Source organism: Vanellus vanellus (genome assembly GCF_965231255.1).
Source record: "Vanellus vanellus genome assembly, chromosome: 13".
NCBI classification, from domain to species: Eukaryota; Metazoa; Chordata; class Aves; order Charadriiformes; family Charadriidae; genus Vanellus; species Vanellus vanellus.
Genome location: NC_138918.1, coordinates 7,072,754 through 7,079,731, shown reverse-complemented (window position 1 = coordinate 7,079,731; position 6,978 = coordinate 7,072,754).

Below are 6,978 nucleotides of genomic sequence, written 5' to 3'. Positions count from 1 at the left end.
GCATCATTGCACCAGCGAAGAGGAGCGGCATCGCCAGCCATGACCACAAAACCGGGCTGCCATAACACCGCCCGCCCCTGCAGACCCCCACCCGCAGAACAAGGCTGTGAAGGGGCATAAGGGTCATTTTGGGGACCCTTTCAGGGGTGTAGCACCAAACTGGGGAGCGAGGGATGCTCAAGGCAGGCACTGATGCCCAGTTCACAGCCCCAGCAAGCCGCTGCCCAGCCGTGCCCCCCACCCAGGGAAGCACCTCACGCTCTCCGGCAGCAATGAGTCCCTACAAGAAGCTGCAAAATGGTGCTGGGGGAGGGAAGAATAAAAAAGAAAAAAAAAAAATCCTTCAATTCACAAAGTGCTGAAATCTGGCGGCAGGGAGACCTTTTGCTCGGCTATCTTTCCCTGCCCACTCGCTGGCGGGTGATGCATGCCCCCCCCACCCCCCCGCCTGTCTTTCTCACACTATGCCACCACCACTACCCCCCCCCCCCGCCATTGAAAAAAGGAAAACTAAAGTTAACTTTCCACCTCCCACACAAATATTTTTGGCAGGCGTTGCTGGCATTCAGGCTGCCAAACCCGAGGGAGACGGGGCCTGCAGAAAGTCTTCATCTTCGTCTGCTGCCGGCACCCGCCCGGGGGACCTGGGGGACCGCGGTGGCCTGCGCTGCTCCTGGCCCAGCCACAGCGCAGGTGGCACCGCTGTAAAAAAATGGGGTGGACCTCCAGGACAGGCCTGGGGACCACGGGTGGCCCGGCCACTGGGATGCCATGGAGCGGGGGTCGGATTTGCAACCAAGCCTGGGCTCTGTCCCTGGTTTCCCGTGTTGTCCCCAGCCACATCACTGCCCAACACTTGGTTTTCATCATCATTAAACACGCCGGGACGGGGGCGGGAAGGGGTGCGAAAGCTGTCCCCAGCACAGCGTGGGCTCTCAGGTTTCCCCGAGGTCAAGCAGTGGGTCGCTGTCACTCAGGCAGGACCCTGCTGTCCAGACTTACAGTCCCCAGCTCCGGTCACAAGATCGCCTCCGTCCCTTTCCAAAATAGCCCAGCGGCAATGAATACATCTGGGGATCTTCGCACCTTTCCTGTGCCAGCAGCTGAATGTCCCCTTGGGGGAGCTGGACATCTTCCCCCCATGTGTCTTCCCCCAGTGGCACCTTCTCCCCCCCCCCCGGTGGCACCGCATGGGACAAGGGTCAGCTGCATCCCCCAAGGGCAACCCCATGTCCCTGGGGGGGGCCGTGTTTCTTTAAGGGAGCCCTGTCCCCGCAGCTGATACAGGAGATGTTTTTGTGGTGTAGCTGTCACCCAGCAGCATTTGGACCCGTGCCTGGGCCACCCTGTGCCCGGACACTCTCCCATCTGCTGCAATCCAATATCTGCCCCCCCCCGGCCCTGGCTCCCCCCATACCTGGCCTGGATGTGCTGCCGAGCCATGTGCTGGGGGGGAGGCACGGCCGAGCTGCCTGCGGGGTGACCCCCCTGCATAAGCACCCTACCGCTAAACCTCAAAACCTTGCAGGGCTGGGGCCAGCTCGGCGTCACCCCATGCCACCCCGACATCCTTCCATGCGAGACCGGGACCGGTCCCAGCAGGGAAGGGATGGCGACGGGAGGGATGCAGCTGGGCTGTGCAGGATGGATGGAGAAAAACCTTCTCCGCAGGGGCCAAGGGCTCTTTGCCAGGTGTCCAGCACCCACGGAAGGGGCGCAAGGGAACTGGGATAGGGTGGGATTACTTCCCTGGAAATCCCCGCCAGGATGAGAGAGGAGATGTCAGGTCATCCTCTTTGGCATGACAGGTCCCCAGGATGGCTCCTGTCCCTGGATTGAGCCCTGGGAGCATGGGCAAGGATGGCCGCATCCTGGCTCCTGCAGGCGAGGCAGGGGCTGGCAGGCACAGCACCCGGCAGCGTGCTGGGGAAAACAAAAGCCTTTTGCAGCGCTGATTTACTACCTTGACGGAAACCGGGATGGAAAAAACAACATTCCTGAGTGCCTGTCCCCATGCAACCCCCGCGGTCCCCAGTGCCCCAGCCTGCCTGTGGGGACACGGGGCTGCCGGTCCTGGCACGCAGGTGCCCACGCTGAGCTGTGCCCTCATCCCCTGCCCACAGCTGGTAGGGAGGAGCAGCAGGAGAAACGGCCGGGGATGGCACGGGGGCTGCGGGGCACCAGAGGAATTGTCTGTATTAAGCAGTGAGCAGAGGAAGGGAAGAGGAGGAGAGCAGCATCCTGGACAGCTGGACCATGTCCTCGTCCCTCCACATTCAGGGAGGAGAGGAGTCCCCCCAGGCAGCTCACGTCTCTGCTCCCCGGCACCAAGGAGGCTGAGAGCGGGCTGGGGCAGAGGACAGGGGGCTGGATAGGAGGGATGCTGGTCCCTTGGAGGGCAGCATGGTGCAGGCTGGGCTGGACTTGGAGTGAAATGCATTTTGTAGCCCAGCACAAACACCCCATACCAAGCCCCAGTAGGTGTTTGCACCCGCTCCACCCTGCCGGCTCCCAGGGGTGCTTTTAGTCAGGTTATGGCACTCAGCAAACACGGTCCGTTCCTCCCACCGTTCAAACCACCTCCCAGCCCCAGGCTGGTGGGGGGTTTCAGCAAACCCCAATGCTCCATGGGGATTTACACACGTTGAACATCAGTCTGTGCACTCCAACTGAATGACACTGAGCTTGCGCAGTCCTCCTGGCTGGGTCCAGAGGTCAATCTAAGCCCCCGCATCATCCCTAACGAGGCCGTCTGATCTGGGGGTCCTATCCGGACCATCCTGGGAGCCGCCTGCGCCCCGGCTGCACGGCACAGCCCCTCGTGGGGCAGGTCCCAGCCTGTCCTGCCCTTTGCTTATCTTGGACGCTGACTTCAGCTTCAGCTGCCGTGTCCCTGGGGATGAGGACAGCCCCAGCCTGGCTGTCACAGCTGCCCTGGGCCCTTCTTGGTGCCGTTTTGGGGAGCAAAGCACCAGATTTCCCTAGTGCTGCAGATCCCAGGTCCCACCGGCTGCAGCCCAGTGAAAGCCCAAGGTGCCACCGAGGTGGGTGGCCATCCCTAGGGACCCCTGGCCACCGCTGCTCGAGGACATGGGGCGGTCAGCTGCAGCCCCAGCAGATCGCTGCGGGAAGCCAGGGATGAAACTGCAGCTCGGCCTTTTCAAAGCTCAAACGAAATGCAAAAACCAGGGAGGTCCAAGAGAGACAATGACCTTAAAGACCAAGCTCTGGGATGATGGCAGCTGGGGTGGAGAAGTCCATCCCTGCTGCTATAAACCCACTTGGGGCTGCGTGATGAACCGGGGGCTCCTTCCAGCCCCCGGGACACACGGAGCCAGGACAGCTGGTGACGGGGGGTGGGGGGGGAGACAGGGCAGGGAGGCTCACGCCGGTTGGGGTCCAGCAGTGTGGCTGGCAGCATGGCACAGCTCTCCCCACGGCTGGTACCGCCGCGGCTGCAAAGCAGACCCCAGCCACGCCGGAATGAGATGGCTTGGCGAGCCGGTACAGGCAGCTCCCGGTTTACTGCCCCCCCCCCGCCCCCCAGCTCCACACATCCCTGCCTGCTCCGGGAAAGCTCGCCTTCGTTATCCGTCGTGCGGGAACGGCCCCGGTTGTGCAGCCACAGCAGGTCCCACACCCAAATTTCCCCGCAGAGCTCCAGCAGCAGACGCCGGAGGGAGGGCTGGCACCACTGCGCCTTCACGCCTTTCTCCAGAGATACCACCGAACATTTGCTGGGGGGGATGATGACGAATACTGGCTAATTAAACAAGATCCCACTCCTGGAGGCGAGCACAGTGGGGATGGGGTCATCCCCGGCTGTCGGGCTGCCTGTGGTCGCTTGTTGTGCCAAAAACCTTCCCCGGGTGGGGAGGGCAGGGCAGCCTCCTGCAGCAGGGTTGGGGCTCATCCCGCAGCCACATCGGCCCCAGGGAGCTCAGCCTCAGCAGACATAAAACACGACCCATTAACTGAGCAGAAAAACCCACAGGGGCTCGAAAAGCCAGTTTAAGCAACCTCTGCGCATTCGGGGCCGCCCGTGCTGGGATGACTGACAGCCAGAGCATCTCAGCCCTCCCCGGGGGCTCCAGGGGTTGCTGAGCTTCCCCGGACACCCCGGCGCCGGCACAGAGTGAGCCCCTGCCTGATTTCACAGCTGTGTTTGCCACAGTCGCAGCCCCCCCAACTCCCCCCCGAGTAGACAAACAAGGGGCCACGACCCGGGGCGGCGGGGATCACGGCACACGACTTGTCCGTGCGTAGATGCAAGGTCAATGGCAGAGCCGGTGGCTCCGCTGAGGTTCGCCGAGCCCTGATAACCCCGTTTTCCCTGCTGTGACCCCCCCCGCCAGGCATCTCTGAAGCCGTTCAGCCTGGAGGAGGTGGATGGGGAACAGGATCATGCTGCTAAGAGAGGGGGAGCAGGTCCCCACCGGCTCCTGCGCCCGCAACCCTGGCCAGTCCCTCGGTCCCCAGCTCTGATCCCAGAGAGGCAGGATGCGACCCAGGAGGAGAGATGGATGCACACAGCCTGGGGACCACCAGGACCAGGATCAAGGACATTTTAGCAGCACAGTGAGAAGACAGGGACTGAGAGGACCCCAGAGCGGGGTCTGGCCCCTCCGAGCCCCACGAGCAGCGCTCGGGGACAGTGCGTGGGAAACAAAGAGCATCCCGGGGAAGGGGGTGTTTTCTTTCCAGACCAGGAAAGCAGCCAAACCCCAGCACATGCCCGTTCCCAGACCTTGGCCCCAGCGGCACAGCGGGCTGGTGGCCTTGGGACACGAGGTTTGCTCCCATCCGGCTCGCCCAAGGCTGCGAGCCCGGCCAGGACGGGCAGGGGGAGGGCGGCGAGGCAGGAGAGCAGCCCTGCCACTGGGCTGGGCTCCAGGCGTCCCCCCCCGGCCACCAGCCATCGCTCCTCGGAGGGGTCCCCGTGCGATTCCTAACGCAGAGGGAAACGGGCAGGAGGTGGAAGAGGAAGGGTGCGACTAGGAAGCGTTTTAGGATGGGGCTGTGCATGCGTGAGCACCAGAAGCAGCGTGTGTGTGTGTGTGTGTGTGTGTGTGTGTGTGTGTGTGTGAGAGTGTGTGTGTGTGTGCGCGCGCAGTGTGCTCAGCAGTCTGGTTCTCATTCTGGCAAAAGTGCTTGTGCAGTAGGAATAAACACGCCGAGGACACATCCAAGCCAGTGCAAACAGCCCCTGACCGAGCCACTCTCTCCCAACCCTCTGTTTTCTTTCTCCGCTTTTCCTCTCCTCCCTTAACCCCTTCGGGAGCCCGGGGAACCCACACCGGCAGCCCTGGGAGCTGCTGGAACCAAAACCCGTGGACTCCTGGGGGTCCGGCTACGAGGAAGGGCTGTTCCTGCAAGGGGACAGCGATGGGGTGCCCGGGTCCCCCCAGGGCTCGGGGCTGCCTCCCTGGGCTGGCTCCGCTGCCACCAAACCCCCACCAAACCCCCTGCCCGGCACTGCTCTCCCTCATCTTCCCGCATCTCGTCTCTCCCTTCCAGCACAGTCCCACAGCAGCTCATCCTCTCCCCAGCGGCTCCGGGGGTTCCTGGGGAAACAGGCTGCTCCCCCCCTCCAAATCCCCAGCCCACCCCAGCAAAGGGCAGGCTGGATGCTGGCAGGGAGGTGTCCCATCCCAGGCAGGACCGAGGAGCCAAGAGAGCCCCCGTCATGGGGAAAACATGCCAGGGGTCTCGGGGAAGCCCACCTCCACCCTCTGCTCTGCTGAGAGGTCCCTCCACCCTGGAGTCTGCCGATGCCCATGCCAGAGGAGCACGTCCTGCGACACTGCTCTGCCCCCACAGGCACCGAGAGCCGTCCCCAGCCAGCATCCCGCTGGGACGGCCACCGAGCCCAAGACAACCCTAGTAAGCCCAGGGATGCTCGTACTCGCCACGCTCACCTCTTTCCCCTTCCCTTTTCTCCCGCCGGGAAGCAAAGCTCTCTGCTCTCCATGTGCTCCAGCTGAGCCCGGGGGGCTCAAGCCCACGCTCCCCCCTGCCGTGCCCAGACCCCGGCGTCCCGGCCGGGAGCTGGGGGCCAGCAGCGCCTGGCTCTCCCCGCCTGCTCTCCTCCAGCCGCGCCGCGCAGGGCAGGGTGAACAGGGGGGAGAGGGGCGGGAGGAGGGGAGTGGGGAAATGAAACTTTAATAGCACAGAGCCCCTTTTGTTTCCCAGCATATGGGATATTTCATACATGCTGAAGGCATTAACCACCTATATTCTTCAAGCGCTCGCAGCGGCTGGGAGCACGGCCCCGCGCTCGGCTCCGGGGCACCGTGTCTGTCCCGGGGGGCTGGAGGAGGTAGCAAGCAGCCCCTCTGCCCCGACACCCCTTCCTGCGGGAGCCGGGGGGGACAGGACACCCTTAAATTACAGCCTGGAAAACTGCTCAGCTTCACCAGCATCACCCCCCTGAATGATTTTGTCCCTCCAAAAGAACAGCCAACCCCTCCAACTCGAGGCCAGGAAAGAGGTGTCCCCGTTTTCAGTATATGCTGTATCCCTGCTGTGAAAGGGGGGGGAGGGGGGGACGACACCAGCCCTGCCATCCCTGGGGGTCTGAGACCCCAAACAGTGCTCCCATCCTGGGGACAGGGCAGAGCCACGCAGCCCCACTGAGCTGTAACTAACAGTGGCAGAGAGAGGCCACTATTCTCATAGAAGAGATGCTGTCTTTGACCTTCTGGGCAGGAGAGGACATCAGTTGGTGGCAAAACTTCAAGTGGGATTTGAGATGGAGGGGACTGCCGACGTGCTCTGTTTTCTCCAAACTGGGTGGACCCTTCAGCACTGGGACCCTTCGGTGGAGCCCAGCCCCCGCCCTGGCACCCACGGGGGCTCCTGAAGAGGGTTCCCCTTCCCCAGCCCTCGCGTTTTTGGCTGGCCGGGGGTGGGGAGGCATCAGCATAGCTCGGCCGGGGGTGAAGGGACGTGTTGTCCATCCCGTGGGGCCACAGCTCA